The 17,683-nt window shown below is 42.0% G+C and overlaps 1 protein-coding gene across 8 annotated transcripts in view; it reads left to right on the forward strand.

The window, feature by feature from the left end:
• The window catches only part of SEMA6D (semaphorin 6D), a 272,909-nt gene that overhangs the window by 153,865 nt on the left and 101,361 nt on the right, over positions 1-17,683 (forward strand). For all 8 annotated transcript variants that reach the window (XM_019533595.1, XM_019533601.1, XM_019533599.1 and 5 more), the window contains exon 4: positions 8,894-8,923. The gene's annotated coding sequence lies outside the window, so the exon portion shown is untranslated. The remainder of the gene's footprint in view (positions 1-8,893; positions 8,924-17,683) is intronic.

Here is a 17,683-nt window from a genome sequence, read left to right on the forward strand (position 1 = left end):
TTATCTTGCTGGGATCCTATGACCCTAGCTGACTTTCTGCCCTTTGGGCAGGGGGCTGGACTTGATGATCTCCCGAGGTCCCTTCCAGCCCTAATGTCTATGAAATCTATGAAATCTGTCCACACAAAAACTTCCACTTGTGAAGTGCCTCTAGTGGTGTGTTACATGACCAAGTTTTTCCTTTGTGGGTGAGGTCTTAATCTTAGCCAATCTCTGCATTGCAGTCTGAGGTGTGACTGCAATGAATGTAGGCATATCCACGCTCACTTTTTTCTATCCAGCTTAGGTGCCACTAGGAGGGAAGGTGCAAGAGTCCCAGACTTCAGCTCTAGCTGCCTTGGCCTACCTAGGATCCTGGTTACTTTCTTTGTGGCTAAACCATGCTGGAGTGCTACCATGGCTCCATCACCATTAGCACCCAAACTTAAAAGCTAGTTTAGTTACGTCTGAATGTGATAGCATCACACCTCTGCTTGCCAGCCTCAGGGAATCTAAGTTGCTATAATATGAAGGGCTGAGAGGGAGGATTGCAACAGAAAAAAACAGTTTATTTAGAGTGTGCAGCAGATTGTATGTCACTTATATTTTAACTTCCACCTCTTGTTGGCTTCCCAGGATACACCTGCACCTTTTTACATTCCCACAGAGTCACACCCCTTTCCAGATGTGTAATACTGCCTTACCCATCACTTTTGTTTTCTGTGGTCAAGTGCTGTCATCATATGGAGGCCTGGCTGATGAGTAGGTGTCGGGGTAACCGAACACCGAGTGAATCGGGCCCCAAGGTCACGGTGGGCCGGGGTGGCAATTGGAATACAAACAGGTGGGATTAGCGGTGGTGGAGTGTGAGCTGTACAAAGATGATTTATTTACTCACGCTTGGGAAGCGGAGGCTCAGATATTTCTTCAGTTACAGTATAGCGAACAACAAAGGGGTCTGTTGGCCCACGGGGTTCACTAGCAAGCCCTTGCTTTCTACCCCCTGAGGGATAGGTGTGGCTGCCCACTAGCTAGTCCCAGGGCTGGTCAACAGCTCATGAACAGGATAACAAGCAACAAAAACTGTAACGTAGTGAATCGAGGAACGGGGTTGTGATGCCAGTCCAAAAGACAGTCCGTAAACCGAGGTCGGAGATGGGAAGCCAGAACGAAGTAAGGCAAAGTCAAAATCAAAGCCAAACAGTCCCGTAACCAAGATCGAAAAGACAAGTCGCTCTACCTGCTGTCCGCAGCCTCTGCTTGCGCCTCACAGTCCCTGCCGTCCGCAGCCTCTGCTCACAGGATCGAGCACAGTCTCTCTTCCAAAACACACACGCCCCACCTCACCACACCCGGGTGGCGGCTCACAAACCTTTTATAAGAATTTAGTGGCCAATCAGAACGCTCTTCACAGAGAAATTTCTAGTCAAATTACATCATGCAGTCAGTGAACTGAGCATGTGCGTTAGATCAGATTACCTCATGCTCTGTGATTGACAAGCCTCCAGGTCACCCAGAGGGCACATTCTGGGGGCCTGTCTGTAGTGTCAACTCCCTGTGATGGCAGCACCGAACTTAAGATTTTTCCTTGACAGTAGGATGCGTGATTTTCATTTATACATTAACACTGCTTTGACAGGCATAAAAGGGCTGTGGTGTGAATTAAAACAAGGCCTTAATACTTTTAAAATGAGAGATGTGAAATAGCGTATTTACCTGAATCCAAGGCAAGGCTTTCCACCAGACACAACGTGGCAGAGGGAGACCTCATTCTGGATCTGAGTACCGGCCTGGGGCAAGTTGCAGTTAGCTCTGGCTTTGGCCACAGGCTCCAAGTCCAAGTTGGAGCTGAGCTGCCATCTGCCCTGGCCCTAGGTATCTTATGTGGTGTGGGAAAGGGCACGCTGGTGGGGGGATATAAGGGTGACTGCAAGGTGGGGTGGGAGGGGGAGTGCAGGAGAGACCAGTCTTTAGGGTGAGACCTTACCTGCGCCCTTGTCCAGTGCCTGCCCTCACACCCTGCTGCTTACCTCTGGCTCCAGCCCTTTCAGCCCTGACCTGGCCAGGCCCAAAGCTGCCACCAGTCCTTCTGCCTGGCTGGGTAGGGCTGGCAGCTGGGCCACAACCAAGAAAGCAGCAGAAATAAGTGGCAGGGGAGGGGTGCAGGGAGTAAAGAGGTGGCAAGGGTAGGAAGGACAGGTGGCAGAGGAGAGCAGGGAGTAGTGGGACAGGCCCAGGGGGCCAGAGGTGGCAGGCAGGGTGGAGGGAGCAGGTAGCTCCTTTCCCTGCCACAGCAGTGGGGAGGACAAATTTAAAACAACCTTCCATTAATTAGACTCTATGCATGGGCAAGCATAATAAATCTATAATTGTCCATGTATAGAATCTAATTATGGGGGCGAGGGAGCCATCTTAAATGTGATATCATCCCTGTGTCAGGTAAATATGGTACCTCACAACTTGCAGGGTATTTGGGCTGCTGAGGAGCCAGGAGTCAAAGAGGATTCAATTGGTGGAAGCCAGTTTCCCAAAACTCTGCTGGCACCACAGTTCTTGGCTGATCATACAATTCAGAGTTCCTCCAGTGCCCAAATGTTAGGTGAACTTTTAATAACCCTCAAATTACTCCGGTTTGCTTATGCAACTATTTTAAGAAATAGGTTTGATGGCTTTGCATTTATATTTTTATGGAAAAGATTAGAAGTGAACAATAAAACAGGACAGGTCTCTGTGTGCTGAAGTGAATAAATGGATTAATCATATAATTTACTTCAAGGACTCCAAAGTATCAGTACCTTTTTGGAAAACTATATAACACCTTCGATTCTCACTTCTGCTGGCTCTGATATTCAGCCTCTTTCTGTCTTGTCATTGAAATCTGCTTTTAAAGGGAAAGGGTTGGGGGAAAGGAGTTGATTTGTTTTTGTTTGGTTGGTTTTTTGTTTTTAAATATTATAATAATTTATATTAAAGGATCTTTTTAGGTATTAATCACGTAAACCTCGCAACACCCAGCAAGGTGGATACATTTTGCAAAGGAGAAAACAGAGAAATGAGATTAGTGCAATATGCGCAGTTACCAAGGCAGCATGTGGCACTGTCTACTAAACCAATCTTCTGTTCAGTATGAAGACCTTCAAACCCTTTATTAAAGAGAAAAGAAAGATGCTTTGTGGTAGCTGATGCTTGCTGAGTTGCCCATTACTCAGTACCATTCAGGCATTGAAACTAGAAGTAAGTGTGATTTAAGGTGAAAGCTCTTCTGTTCCTCAGCTGTTCTGAAGCAAGAAGCAGTAGGCCCAGATTCTGATCTCACTTATGTGTTATAAATCAGGAGTGACTCCACTGGCATGAGATTGGAATCAGGCCCTAGCACCCTACAGTGATTCAAAGGCAGATTAGAACTGGTAGCTGTGGAAAGCTCTTCCCTTTGGGCTATTCTGCAAATAAGTACATTTTAAATGGCCAAAGATGCAGACATTTATCCATACAAACCACTTTCCGTATAATTTCATCTGTATCTTTGGGGTAAAGATAGCACCCAGAGCCGTCAGAAGGTCCTTTCCCTAGGAAGGGAATGAAATACACATTACAGCAGCAGGAGAAATTTTAAATGTTCCAAACTAGAAAACAGCTTCTGTTATCTCTTTAAAACTTGTGTAGTTGTAGCTACAGTAGCTTGTATATCAAAAAGGTTCTGATAATAAAATGGAAAGATAGTAAATCAGATTGTGTCCTCTCTGTGCACCCAACTTGTGAATGCTTTATGATTTCATGCTCTGTCTTCCAATGCCAAAATTTCTTAACCTAGAACTCTTTCTGCTCTGTTTGATATATACAGAAGGATCCAAGAATCTTGATCTCATTTGGGTAGATCCAACAATGTTTGAACAGAGATATATCTTAGATTAATTAAGGCCATGGACAGATGTTACATTTTTAGTGCTACAGACACCTATACAGCACTACAAAAGTTAACATAAGAATGTAAGTATTGCCATTTACTGGGTCAGACCACAGATCCATCTTGACCAGTATCCCTAGCACATGGAGCTGCCCACACTGTGTGTGCCCTGCCACCTGCTCCAGAAAGTCCAGGCCGTCCTCTAGGACACTGCCCTCATCTACTTCGCCCAGGTCCTGCATGAGGGCAGTTCCCATCCATCAGTACCCCCAGCCTCCAAGACATCATTGTGGGGCCCCTGGCTTGGCAGGTCCCATGGACCTCTCTATCTCACCATGTTAGCAGGTGAGGTTCCCAATACCAAACCAGTCCGCTTCCAAACCACCCATCACTGCCAGCTTTACATATTCTTGGGCTGCATGCACCACCATCCTGTCTATCCTCGTGTCCTGCCTGGACATCAAGTGGTGGGACCTGCTGAAGGACAGGGGTCCTTGATTGACAAGTGTGTATTCCATCTTGATCATATAGGCCACTGGGGACCTCAGCTGGTGGCTTCTTCATAGAGCCAACGCCATGGGCATGTATCTGACAGGGTTTACAGATGCCTCTAATGCCTGTCCCTTCTGTGATGCCCCCAAAACCAGGCTGCAGTCACCACCTCCTCCAGGACCTCTTGCTGAGGTTCTGGTTACACTACTCCCCTGACCTGTTTACTTATGCACTTCCCATTCATGGCCCCACCAAGTCCTAGGACCTTCTGGTTAGCTTCCTCCTGGCCCCAGCCAGACTAGCCATCTGTCTCACCAGGAAAGCGGCCGTGGCCAGGAGGACCCCCAGGGACTGTGAGGCCACTTTCCTGTCCCTGGTCCAGTCCCATCTCTGGACAGAGTTTCACTGGTTAGTGTCCACTTGTTCCTTGGACTTGTTTAAGGGCCAGTGGGCACTGTCCAGTGTGCTCAACTCAGTATCACCCTTGATACATTAATTATAAACCTTCGACCTCCACTCCCATCCCTGCATTGTTATCATTTGTCCCCAGAAGTCAGTTGCCACTTTCCCAGTAACCTCCCTTTTTGAGGGGGCCTGATAGTTTCACTTGATGGGTTTTTTGCCCATGGCCCCTTAAAGTGGCAAAAACGCCTATGTCACACAGTGGCAGAGAGTGGATGCTGAAAGGAAGAGTGAACTGGATATGACCAGGATTTTTTCCACTGTTCCTCTCTCACTTACAGCCTCCAGTATTTGGACTAGGTGCAGACATTCAAAAAGCCCGAGGTGGAATCAGTCAAATCTTCATGGGTTTCTCTAAACTATGAAGAATAGATTGGGAATGAACAGAACACACGTTCTCCCATTGGTAAGGTGGGGCACAGGCGCCTGCACTGGTCAAGGCCAGCAGGCTGGGGCTCACCTGCAAGCCTCCCAGTGTGCTGGACATTGCCAAACGCAGACAAATGAAACCAATCAGCAGTCCATGTATGACTGGCTGCTGGGCACATGCCTCCAACCCTCTGCTGTTAGCTAGAAGCAAGGGGGGAGTCAGCACAGAATCTCTTCCCAGCCCCAGCCCCCTCCTGCTGCCAACCCCAACAGACTTACCAGCTGGAGGCAGCTGTCAGCTGCCCATTTAGTCTATGCCTGAATCTCCAAAGCAGCCACATCTTTTCTGAAGCTTTTCTGAATTGTTTCTCATGCTTTGAATTGATTCAGAGCTTTTAATTGGTCTCCCGATTTGATTCGGAATCAGAGATTCGGTCCCTGAAGCAAGCCAGATCTCCTGCAAATCGAATTGGCTACTGAAGCTTCGTGCAGTCCTACCAACTAGGGAGCAGAGCTGTAGCCCGCCCAGGGCCAGGAGCTGCAGCTCTGCTCACTGCAGCAAGCTGTCACAGAGCCTTTTGCTGTGCCAGGGGGTCAGCAGTTCATCTTAAGATGCCTGCTTATGCCGGCATGGTGTCAGGGTCGAGTGCTGCTGCCCCCATGGAAGTAGCAGTGGAGATGGCTGCTGTTGCTATGGGGACAGCAGTGACGGCTGATGCCCCAGCAGTGGCAGAGGGGACAACGGGAGCTATGAGCATATGTATGCCCTTGATAACATTATTGTGTAGCTCTACAAAGTGCTAAGGCACTTGTAATTCTACAAATGAACATCTGCCCATGGCCTTTGTTACAAATGTATCATTCTGTTGACGGCAGACACAGTGAATAAATTTGCATGGATACAACATATATGCCCAGAAAAGTGAACAAGAGAGTGCAAAGATGCAAGCAGAATATCAGATATGTTTATTGGTCATTTTGGCTGTCAACTGCATAAGGAGGCCTGTAACCCTATTAATCTGAATTATAGCAATGGAAGCCAATTTGGGGTCCTTAATTCACACAGACCCATTGACTAACTTATGTATACAGAAAGCACAATTTGGCCTTATAAGACGTGGAATTTCAATTCTACCTTTTTTAAATACTTCTTTTTCTGGACTTGTACATATTTTCCACTATTACATTTAATATTTTAAAACTATATATTTCCTTGTTTCTCTTAATGGAGGGCATATTTGACCTTAGTCCTTTAATTGTGCAGTAATTAGTATCTAAATTCATTGCAAACTAACTGGTTAGGATGGTTACAATATTAATTCATAATTGTAATCATAATCATAATATTAATTCATATCTTTTTTTTAACTGTGTAAGTATGATTTCTTTAAAAGGAAAATTCTGTGAAAACATACCTAGATTTTGTTCATCCAGTGTTTCAGTATAACATACTATTCAGCAGGTATTTCACATTTTGAGTCTATTTGTACGTGCGGGAGCCTGCCTCCAGTGCTTGACTATAAGGGTTCTGATTTTCTCCTGCTTACACCAGTTTTACACACCATTGGCTTAACTGATTTTATTCCTGATTTATACTTGTATAAGTAAGAGGAACATCAGATGTGCATCATATAAGCTTTTACACTACATTATTATTGACCATAACCATATGGTACAGCACAAGTTTTTTCTTATTTAATAGAACAGCATTAGCTGTAGCAATGAATTTTGTCTAGACAGCTTTGTGACATGTTACAGTGATGAGTACTAATCTCCCAGGACATAACCGTGTAATGAATAATTAAAATTAGGGCTCCTCATCTTACAGATCATGGAAAGGTTGGCATGTCCTTCTGACTACTTACCCAAGAGCTAGAGTGGTCCTCCATTGTAACCTGGTAGATGGCCTGGTTCTTTTCATGGTCTCAATTCAAAGCACATCATACTATCTTTGTTCCAGGCTTATAAAGGCAAAATTTAATTTAATAATTTTATGAGCAAAGAATTTTACCTGTGCTTTTGGGTTTGACTTTTTAAAAGACAGACTTTTCAAACGTTCAGACTAAAAGTATCAAAGGTATCAGGGATAAGGACATTTTATTATATATGAAAAGCTAAACTATGATGATTCGGCCTTAACTCAGATCATGCCAGAGGGAATTATTTTAATTGAATACAAGTTTAATCCTAAAACATATTACACCTGAAAATTGAGATAAGATGTCTTTAAATTTTAAACTTGAAACAAAAAAAATATTTTCCTTTTCTACTTTTTCCATGAGAACTACTTCCCAGTCAGGGTGGCCAGGATCTGGAACGAACTTCCAAGGGAAGTGGTGCTGGCTCCTACCCTGGCGGTCTTTTCTTTATGAGGAGGCTTGATGCCTACCTGGCTGGAGTCATTTAAACCCGGTTTTTCTCCTGCTCAGGCGGGGGGTCGGACTTGAAAATCTACAAGGTCCCTTCCGACCTGACTTCTGTGATTCTATGATTTCAGGTTCATGTTGATGCTTTAAGAGACAACTCTGCTTCATTATCATTCAGGAAAACTCCCTTAATTTACACAAATAAGTTGATATGTATGTATATTACGGTAAACAAAGAGTGCTGCAAACTTTGGTCACTTTAATGCCTTGATTATATTTAATATATGCAAGATGCTGGAAGCTTTGTGTCATCAACAGCAAAGCATGAAATAATATATGAATTAGGAAAAATCCAATAACAAACAGCAGAACACTACATGCATACATATCACTGTTATTATAAGCAAATACAAGACTGCATTTGATTAACCACAGTTTATTCTTACTTTAAATTTAGTGGACAAATGCAGAAGACATGCTATAATTACACATGCATTTCCTTCCAAAGTTCAGAACCAGTAAAAATATGGTAAACCTGTATAACTTTAAAAAGCATTTGTTACCATTTGCAAATTAATAATAAAATATATCATACTTCCATTGGTTTCCTTTTTTCAGGTTTTGAAGTGAACATTATAGCATTATATTTTCATTGCTAGCACATGTTGAATTTGAACTGGTAATGTATACAGAAGCATCACCATTGCCTTGCTAGAAAAGGTATTATTAATTAAATTTATCAACATGTGAGTTTAAAAAAAAATTGTTACAGTTCACAGTGATCTGAATGCTTTCTTGTGGTTCAGCATGGACAGTACTTTGACTGCAAGATTTTCTTAACATCACTGTGTTCTGTACTTTTTATAAAGAATTTATTATTGAAAAATTATACAAAATAATTTTTTCTATGAATAAAGCAACAGAAAAAATTATCCGAGCCAAAATCAGTCACAGGATCTCAGAAGACGTGAACAAGCATTAGGCATCTTAGTGTTATTTTAAACTAAGTATTTCTATGCCAAAAGTGTAATAAGAGTATATCTATATACGTGCTTAATGGCATCAGAATAGCACATCCGTCTCTGTGCTTTGTTCTGAGCTTGCTGAGTGAGTTGAAAATAAGGAATGTGCCCTGCAAACTAAGCAAGTTACTAAGCAGCTGAGGAAAACTTACTCTCAGAAAGAGTTAGTCTGCTAGAGTTTTCCCCTTCAGTTATAACTAAGGTCACAGTAGTGTAGTTTTGTAGCAGGGTTGCAACAAACTCAGTTTTTGCAGCAAATAAAATTATGTGAATTGACCTGCTTTCTTTTTTTTTCCTAGTTTCATTGAAAATTCAGCACCCTCAGAAAGGTAAGCATTGCTTTAATATTCATTGCCTTGAACTAGTATAGTCAAGACATTTTTATCAGTCTTGCATGGATATATGCTGTGACCAAAAAAAAAAAAGTTCTGTTAGTGAATTTGTGCAGACCTCCTGGAGTCCACAAGTCATTTTCTTGTTTGTGTTTGTGAAGTGGGAATCCAAACAAATAAAATGGAATGTAGTGGCTAAATACTCAGATCTTTAGCTAGAGAAAGACCGTTTTTGTCTTTGGTTTTCCAGTCTGATTAATCCTTTTATGAAACTGAAAGCTGCTAACCTCTGTGGCTAGATCACATGACAGTGTTCTTTTGTATGCTTCTGTAGTGCAGCAGTGCACCTTCAGGAAAGCCTATTCTTGAGGGGTTTTTAAAGCAGGTTGCCTCCACATATCACTGTAATGTTATATTTTAATTATAGCTTGCAATGCACTTCAGACACTCCAGCAGGACTGCCTAATTAACAAGGTTGTTCAGCTTTCATATAGTATCAATCAACTAGTTGCTGAAAATGTCTTGATCTCATTTTCTGAGATTAAAGTATAAATGAAGGACACTTTGCTCCATTGTTACCAAACTAAAGGAGGACCATCTGGTTTGCAAATGTGATATTAAAATCTCTAGAAATGTCTGTGGCACCAACTGAAAAGCACATACTTACTGTTAAACATGGTAGGAGCTCCACTCATCTTAATGAGATGGGATACTCGCATGCTGAAAGTTAAGCATGTGCCTAAATGGTTTTCTTGATCAGGGCCTGAGAGGCTTATTGTCAAATACAATATTGATCTTAGCAAAAAAAAAAAAAAGAGTAATAATAAACTGGCTCATTTTAAACAGAAAAACCTCTCTGTATTGTAATGATTAGTACTTGCTATAGATTTTTAACATGATTTAGGATATTGAATATGATGAAATGGATAATATAAGAATCAATTAAAATATCATTAAAAAGGAAATCATTTAGAGCCTTGAAATGAGAAAAGCCTCCGAAATCTTTGTATTTAGACATCTAAAAAGAAAGGTAAGATGTGCTCCCTGAAAGAACACCACAAAAATTACTTTCAATATCAATTTAAAACTTAAAAAAAATCCTGGTGAAAATTGTTATCACTGATATTGGTAGTATTGTAAATAGATTCAGACTCAATCCAATTGAGCTTGCTTTTAGCTCGAGCTGATCTAAACCCCCTGGATTTCTTTAGAAGTCAATGGAAAAAAAACCCTGTCGTCTTCTTCAAAATGAAAAACAGGTGGTTTTGCCCAAGGTTAGGTCTGGGTTGTGGATTTACCACTAGCCTTAGAAGTTAAGCTGGAGAAAGAGTATGTCTTTACACACCCATAGTTCCACATACAGGAACACAGTCTTTGAGAATGGGATGTTTAGATAGAAACCAAATTAAACTACACTGAGGTGTAATTCATCTGTGTGCAGAAGGCCAGACCTTGTGATGGCATATGTTAGACTTAAGTGGTACCCGGGGGAATATTTCACTTACGGAATCATAAATTGCTTTCATTGTGCCTTTGTGGTTTTTAATACATCATATAATAGATGAGCTTGGGGAGGGGTAAAAAAAGATATTACCTTTTTCCTCAAAACAAGATTCATTCATTTTCTCAATCAGTAGATTATGAAAAATCAGTAATAGTTGTGTGAGTGACATGCCTTACAGAAAGAGCAGGTACAGTCTCCTGCCTGGGAACCCAGCTCATTTATGACATATTCAGGGGTGGCTTGAGGCCAGCAATAAAATATTAAAAACTAATAATAGAATTTTATAATTCTTCCTCTTCAGAGCCCTCAGGTAAGCCTGACACATGCCAGTTGTTGATTACAGAATGCTGAGTACTTCATTAAGTGGAATAGTATATTTTCTGTTTTGTCTTGAACAGTTTTGAAAGTAAATGTTTAAGCCATCCAGTTACAGACAAATGTACTTTGAGCTTTTGAAACATACTCTCTTGTTTTTCTTTATGTTAATCATAGAAGTCTTATGACCCTATAACAAATGCCAAATATAATCAATTTCTACATTTCTTTTTCTTTGTTCTTTAAGCAGTTTTCACATGGGCAGTGTAAGCTTTCATTTTGTGATTGACCTAAACAAAATCAATGTCACTCGAATTATTCCTATATTTAATACTGCTTTTGAAGTAAACATTTATTCTGTAAACACTGATAGTTTACACAGACGTGAACAAGACTGTGAGAGGAAATGCTAGTAGTTGTAACGTGCTGAATAGCTAGCAACTACTTTGGGGTAAAACTGCTGTTCCTCTTTACTGTGGTTATCTTCAGAAACCAAGTAGCAGTAAAGCTTTGTTTGTGGATTAATGCCTTTGAATCAGCAAAACTGTGTCAGATTAACAATTCATTTAGGTGCTGCCATATTTTTATACTATACAATAACAAACATGATTAGCACAGAAATACTATGTTCTCCTTAACCTGTGTGTAATTGGGAGAATCTACCGTATGTATTCTACAGTCCAGTTCCCATTGAAGACTGAAGGTATAATTACAGTACAGGCGAGCTCATCTCTGGTAATTACAGCTGTCGCCATCGATCCAATTAACCAGGATAACTACCTCTGCTGAGCCAGAGTTGACAAAGCTTTCTTGCTAAATCCAGATTGCTGTATAAGGGGTTTTGTTGGGTTTTTTAGACTTTTCAATTGATAAAATTGCTTAAACAAAAAGATAAACTTTGTGGTTTATGGTTGAGAGGGCTAAAAGAGAAATGATATTTCACTGCATTCTAATAAGCAGAGCTTTTTAATGTCTTTGTGAAGCAGACTGTAGAAACAGAAGTGGGCTCTTCAGACAGAAAATAAGGAAGAGTAAGGCCAAGGTAGCTGTCTGATGTGCAAATCAAGCTGGAAGTTCCCCCAACACCTCTATTGAAAGTAATAACGATCAATGACATCAATAGCAACAGTCATTTTGCTCCTACCCAAGCAAACTGGTGGCCTTCATGGGAGTTCCTCCAGTTTTACAGTGGTGTAACCAAGAGCAGAACATGGCCTGATTGACTGACATCTCCTATCTCCTTCTCATCCTTCCCCAGGCAGTGCTTACCCAGAATTGTTTTATTTAAAATATACTGCAGTCTAATAACTACTAGAGGGGGACATATGACCCATTGTGTACATAATACTTAGGAACTTGGGACTTGAAGGAATCTCCTGCACCTAGGTATCACATAGTCTGCAGCTATCACAGACACCATGGCATATTATCTGTTTTCATGAATGTATTGAGTTCCATCTTAAACATAGCTAGGTTTTTGTCTCCGTAATTCCACTTGGAAGGTGGTTACAGAACGTCATGGCTCTACTTGTTAGGAACCACCTTCCAGTTCCAAGCCTAAATTTATTCATGTCCAGTTTTTACCCACTTGCTCTTCCCCCCGCATTGTCCTTTGCTTAGTTCTCCTCCTCCTTACTGTGTAACCCACTGATATATTTATAGACAGCAATCATATCCCATCACAGCCTTCTGCTTTGCTACACTAAACAAGTTAACTTCTTCTGTTATTCTTTCACATGATAGACTTTCCTGTCCCCTGACCATGATGGGGGAAATAGAAACATCTGAAATAGAAGCATGAAAAGCCTCTGCTTCCAATGAGAAAAAGGAAGGGACAAGAGAAAACAAGCTCACAGATCCACTTTAAGGAAAAAACAACAGGCTTAATTGCCCAGGGTCCCAGCCACAACTTAGCCTGTTCCATGGACCCCTATGACTGATCTGACGGTGTGTCTTGATAGCAACTATTTAACACACAATGTTTGGCAATAAAAGCAAAGCATTCACCAGACATACTGCACTAGAACCAGTTGCCTTATAATGTAGCACAAGGGTAAGTGAACTTTATATGCAGCTTAATCATGCTACTGCTTCAACTTTTGATGCATGAAGAACTATTACATTCCCGTTCCCTTGGCTGCTGACAATGTCTGCATAGGGGCTAGATTATGATACTATAATACTTGGTCTGATACTAAACCTTGTAAATCTTTACTTCTTATTCAGTTCCAGTACTCCAGGGGAACTCCTCAGGGTGTAGGTTATTCTCCTGTATAGTGAAGAGTATCACAGTCTGGCTTTCCAGTGAAAGAGAGGATACTCAAGATCTATATATCTCAGGCACATTTCATAATGCAATCTCAGGTGTTAAAATATAGTGAAATCACCAGTGGTTTTAGGGCACTTGAATCTTGAAGACATACATTAATTGCAGGTTCTGACAATGGGCTCTTTTGAAAGACCTCAAAATGTCCAGAGCAGTGGTTTTCAAACTTTTTAAATTTGAAGACTGCTAAAAAATTTAACATGGAGGTGCAGACCCCTTTGGAAATTTCAAATGAAGATGCAGACCCCTTTGAATTGTAAATGTGGGTATTGACATACTTTTGATTGATCACAGTCATCTTTTGCAGACCCCCACAAGGGGTTCACAGATCACAAGTTGAAAACCACTGGTCTAGAAGTACAGGGTAGATAAGATGCCTTACTGTACCATTGACTTAACTGGAGTTCACTATGTCAAACATCATAGAGGAGTTAATCAAATGTTTTCAACTTTATTGAAAAATGGAAAGAAATAGTGATTTACCATCTTTCCCCAGTTTCCTGCCTAGTATGAATACACATCTTTTCTTACTATCAAGACAATAAAATACAGAAAATGCCTATTATCACAGCATTAATAAGAGTGGAATGCATAAGGATACATGTAAGCAGATTATAAAGTCCCAAGCTAGAGCTGGTTCATATGCACTCTCAACAGATATTAGAACTTCTGCTCTTTGTAACATGGCTGAAGCTTTAAAGAAGCTAAGTGTGCAGAGAAGCCTAAAATAAAGCTGCCACTCTTATTAAAATTTCCTAATTGCAGCTCATATCAGATTATAGCTTAATAGAAAAGTCTACAGAGCCCCTCAATAGCCAGATAGCTCACAAAGATACTATGGGAAGAACTCTTGACCATAGTGAAATTCACCTGCCTGAAGAAAGACAATCACATGGACTGTTTCAGAGTATACCCTCCTTTATTCGGTGTGCTATTAAAGAAAATGAACTCAGACAGCCAAAATTTGTGGCATCCTTCACTTTTTATTGCAGTGACATAGTTAGTTTATGCACTGTACTTTACTTGAAGTTGTATTTATAGCCCTACTGAAAGAGAAAACCACTGGATATGCTCACTATGGGGCCACACATACTGCTGCATCTGACTGGGCACATCTATGCAAGACACTTCAAGTGCAGGAGACTAATTGTATTGTGTATTAGCGTGGTATGCAAAACCCATGCTAATACACTAATGTGCAGGAGAATTACTCTACTACGCATTAGCATCACCAAAAAAGCATATGCCAGCTCTAATGTGCAGTACTGCTGATGATGGCACATTAAGGTAGTACCTGTAATTACAGATACAGTGGAGTTGCATCATACGCGCATTTAACTTACGTGAATTCAACTATACGCACTGTTCCAAGCAGCGAAACACTTGAATGATTTAATTTCTGACTACGATCCCTCCACGGAATGAAGCCTTAAAATCACATGTAGTATTACGGATGATTTGAGACCGTACCAAGAAATGTTTGAGCAGCTCAAGAGACAACAGTGACAGTTGCCGATCACCATGTTTTTCAAGAAAAAACAACCAGCAGCAGATGAACCTACACAATCAACTTCTCGAGCTGAACCAGAGCCAACCACGTTGTCTACAACTCGCTCTCCGTAATTTTGACTATCTGCGATTTTTGCCTTATGTTCTGACTTTAGAACCTAATCCCTGCGCAAGATGCGACTCCACTGTACTAAACCTAATGCGTTGTAATTACAGTGCATTAATGAACATGTGGATGCACATACTGATACATAAAATAATCCACAGGTTGTAGCCATTGACTGTGCAATTGGCATTGCTCTCCGTGCAATGTCTACATAGTAACAAAGTAAAATATAAAAAGAGAATTTCAAGCCTGTATCCCATCAATAATATAAGACATTGTAAAAGGGACATAAATGGGTAGTGAGAGTTTTTCTTGCATGAAGCATGGTGAATGTGTTTGTCTAAGAAAAAAATGCAAGTGAATTAACACAGGTGAATCAAAGTGTCCTAGCCTTTGTATGAATAACAGAACAATCAGGCTGGCTTACACAGCTCCAGTGCAATGTTTCTCTGATAATGAAATTTGGAAGCTGCCCATTGTAGCACTGTTAATAAGAGTGGAATATAAAGGATGCATGTAAACAGGCTATAAAGTCCAGTGACGGTTCATGTCCAGTATGTCCAACAAATATTAGGACTCCTGGGTTTTTTTTACATGGCCAGAAAAAACATGCTCACAGATCCACATTCAGGAAAGAACAACACCTTTTAGAGATCTTGTAGCATTTTTTAAACTCTGTTGGATTCATTTCCTTAACACATTTATGAACAATAATAGGGTAAATTTTAGAGGATCATATCATATTGAGGCACCTTTTGCTCATTGCCAGGCCCCTTGTCATATTGTTCCAACGCCAAGAAGCGCCTGCTACTGACATCTCTAGTACTAGTGAGAAATCTCAGTAAAGTAGCTGGATGGTTATTGCTGACAGCTGGGACCCGCTTCACACAAGCATTAAAGAAAAGGAGGTGGAAACTGTGCGTTGTATATTTGTTTATTTTCATGCTCTTGCTTATGATCTTGCATTATGCTTCTTATTCACAGAAAACTCCCATTAGCTGTACCTGAAGCTTCACCAGTGAAAGAAATCAACATTGTATCTTACGCCAGGAGACATTCTTTCATAATTTTTTTCAGTGAGTTTATTGTGTAGTAGTTAAGCCTGTTACAATCAGTGAAACCTTGAATTCCCGGCCCCATAAGATAAAGGCTTGTAACTTATGCAGACATTGCTGAAGAATATTACAGGGGTCTTCCATATATGGAGCTGCTTTAATTGTTCAGGAGCAGGTCCCCACCCTTCCCAGTTACTCTCTCCCCTCTTTGGTCTCCTACATTCTTATAGTACCCACTGTCTCTTCACAATGTATATCCATGCTTACACTAGCGGGACCCAGTGGGAGATTTGCCTATGGATGTAACTCTAATCTGTACATTTTACAGCAGCTATTCCCCAGCACCAGAGATGTGCTTGGTTCCAAGAGTCCTCCCAAGCTCCCATACAACTGAGTGATGCTTTCAGGAAGGACTGAGGGACATCACAGATATAATGAAATTTATTAATAATTAACAACAATTTTAAAAATTACCAGTAAACGTTCATTAAGGTGGAATTGTATAGATTTGCAACCTTTTGTGGTGAAAGTCCTGGGGCCAGATCTAAAAAAGAATATTGGCACCTAAAACAGGACTCGGTCAGACTTTAGATGCCAGAAGCATGGACAGATGAAACAATTATACTGTTAAGTTACATTGACGTCGCAGATCAGACTGAACTGATGTAACTGATTCATCTCTCCATTTTTAACCTGATATTGAGCTAAACACCTGTCATTTGCAGCCTATTTTATTCAAGGCACTCTTGCGCAGTAACTCCACTTCCCTTTTAAAATAGTACCTTATTTATATAAATCTAAGATGAGGTTTTCTTCCTCCCAGTCAGCATGGGGGAAAAGCCCCTCATCTTACATTTGCATACAAAGTAGAGGAGGAGGGGGGGGGGAAAGGCAGCTGCTGCAGCTATGAAGCTGGGGGCCAGAGTGAGACCTACCAGTGGTGCTTGCTCCCACTCCCTGTCCACTTGCCCTCTGCAGCTTCCCCCTCCCCCCTTACTGTCAGGCACAGCTTGGCTCTGGCTTGGGCTGGATTCCCTCCCGGGCACGGAGCACATGGGAACTCTCTCCCCTGCCTGGCCAGGCATCAGTGCCAGTACAGCTGCATTGCCTGCCTAGCCAATCAGCAGCACTGGCACTGCAGCATGGCCCACCAAGGGCTGAGCTTCCACGTGTTGTGCTCTTGGAGAGAACAGAGCATGAGCAACGACTGACAGGAATGGGCAGAGGGCATGGAAAGAAGCAGTGGCTACCGGGATCTAGGGGGTTAGAGGCAGAGACTGCTGGGGGGAAGGGCAGAGATTGTGGGGGGTGGGGAGGGGCAGAGGCAGTGGAGAGCTGGTGGCAAGGGGAGCAGCAGCAGCAGGGGAAGAAGTGTTGGGGTAGAGGGCAAGGCTCTGAACCCCAGCTGGGGTCTGCCTAGTGGGGGCAGAGCAGACCCACACAGTCTTTTTCCCTGCTCAAGCAGAGGGGTGAGGGATATGGCTAGATGCTAGCCGGACCTACGGGCTGAGGTGGAGTTGGGGGGCGGGGGTCCGTTCCTCCCCACTGCCTCAGCCTGGCTAGCATCTGGCCACACCCCGTCCCTCCGCCCAGTCAGACCCCAGCTGGGGTCCTGTGGGGGCGGGAGCTTTAAATCCCTCCTCCCCATAGGGGTGTGTGAATCAGACCCTATTGGATTTGGATTCAGCCCTATTTGATTCGGATTTGGATATGACAGTTCATTGATTCGAATCACTGTCCCTGATTTGATTCAGCCTAATCCGGATCTGAAGATTTGATGATGATTTGGAAAATAAGTGATTCGAACATAGACACAGCTTTAAAAGCTTTTTCTACATACTTTGAGGTAGCAGGCACAGCTCATGATCCCTGTGATGCTGGGGTGTATGGAGTATCCCACAGGAGTGGGGGGGGGCCCTCCACGTGCTCAGCAGCAAACCCA

This window comes from Crocodylus porosus, unplaced genomic scaffold (genome assembly GCF_001723895.1).
Source record: "Crocodylus porosus isolate Cpor-Errol unplaced genomic scaffold, CroPor_comp1, whole genome shotgun sequence".
In the NCBI taxonomy this organism is placed as follows: Eukaryota; Metazoa; Chordata; order Crocodylia; family Crocodylidae; genus Crocodylus; species Crocodylus porosus.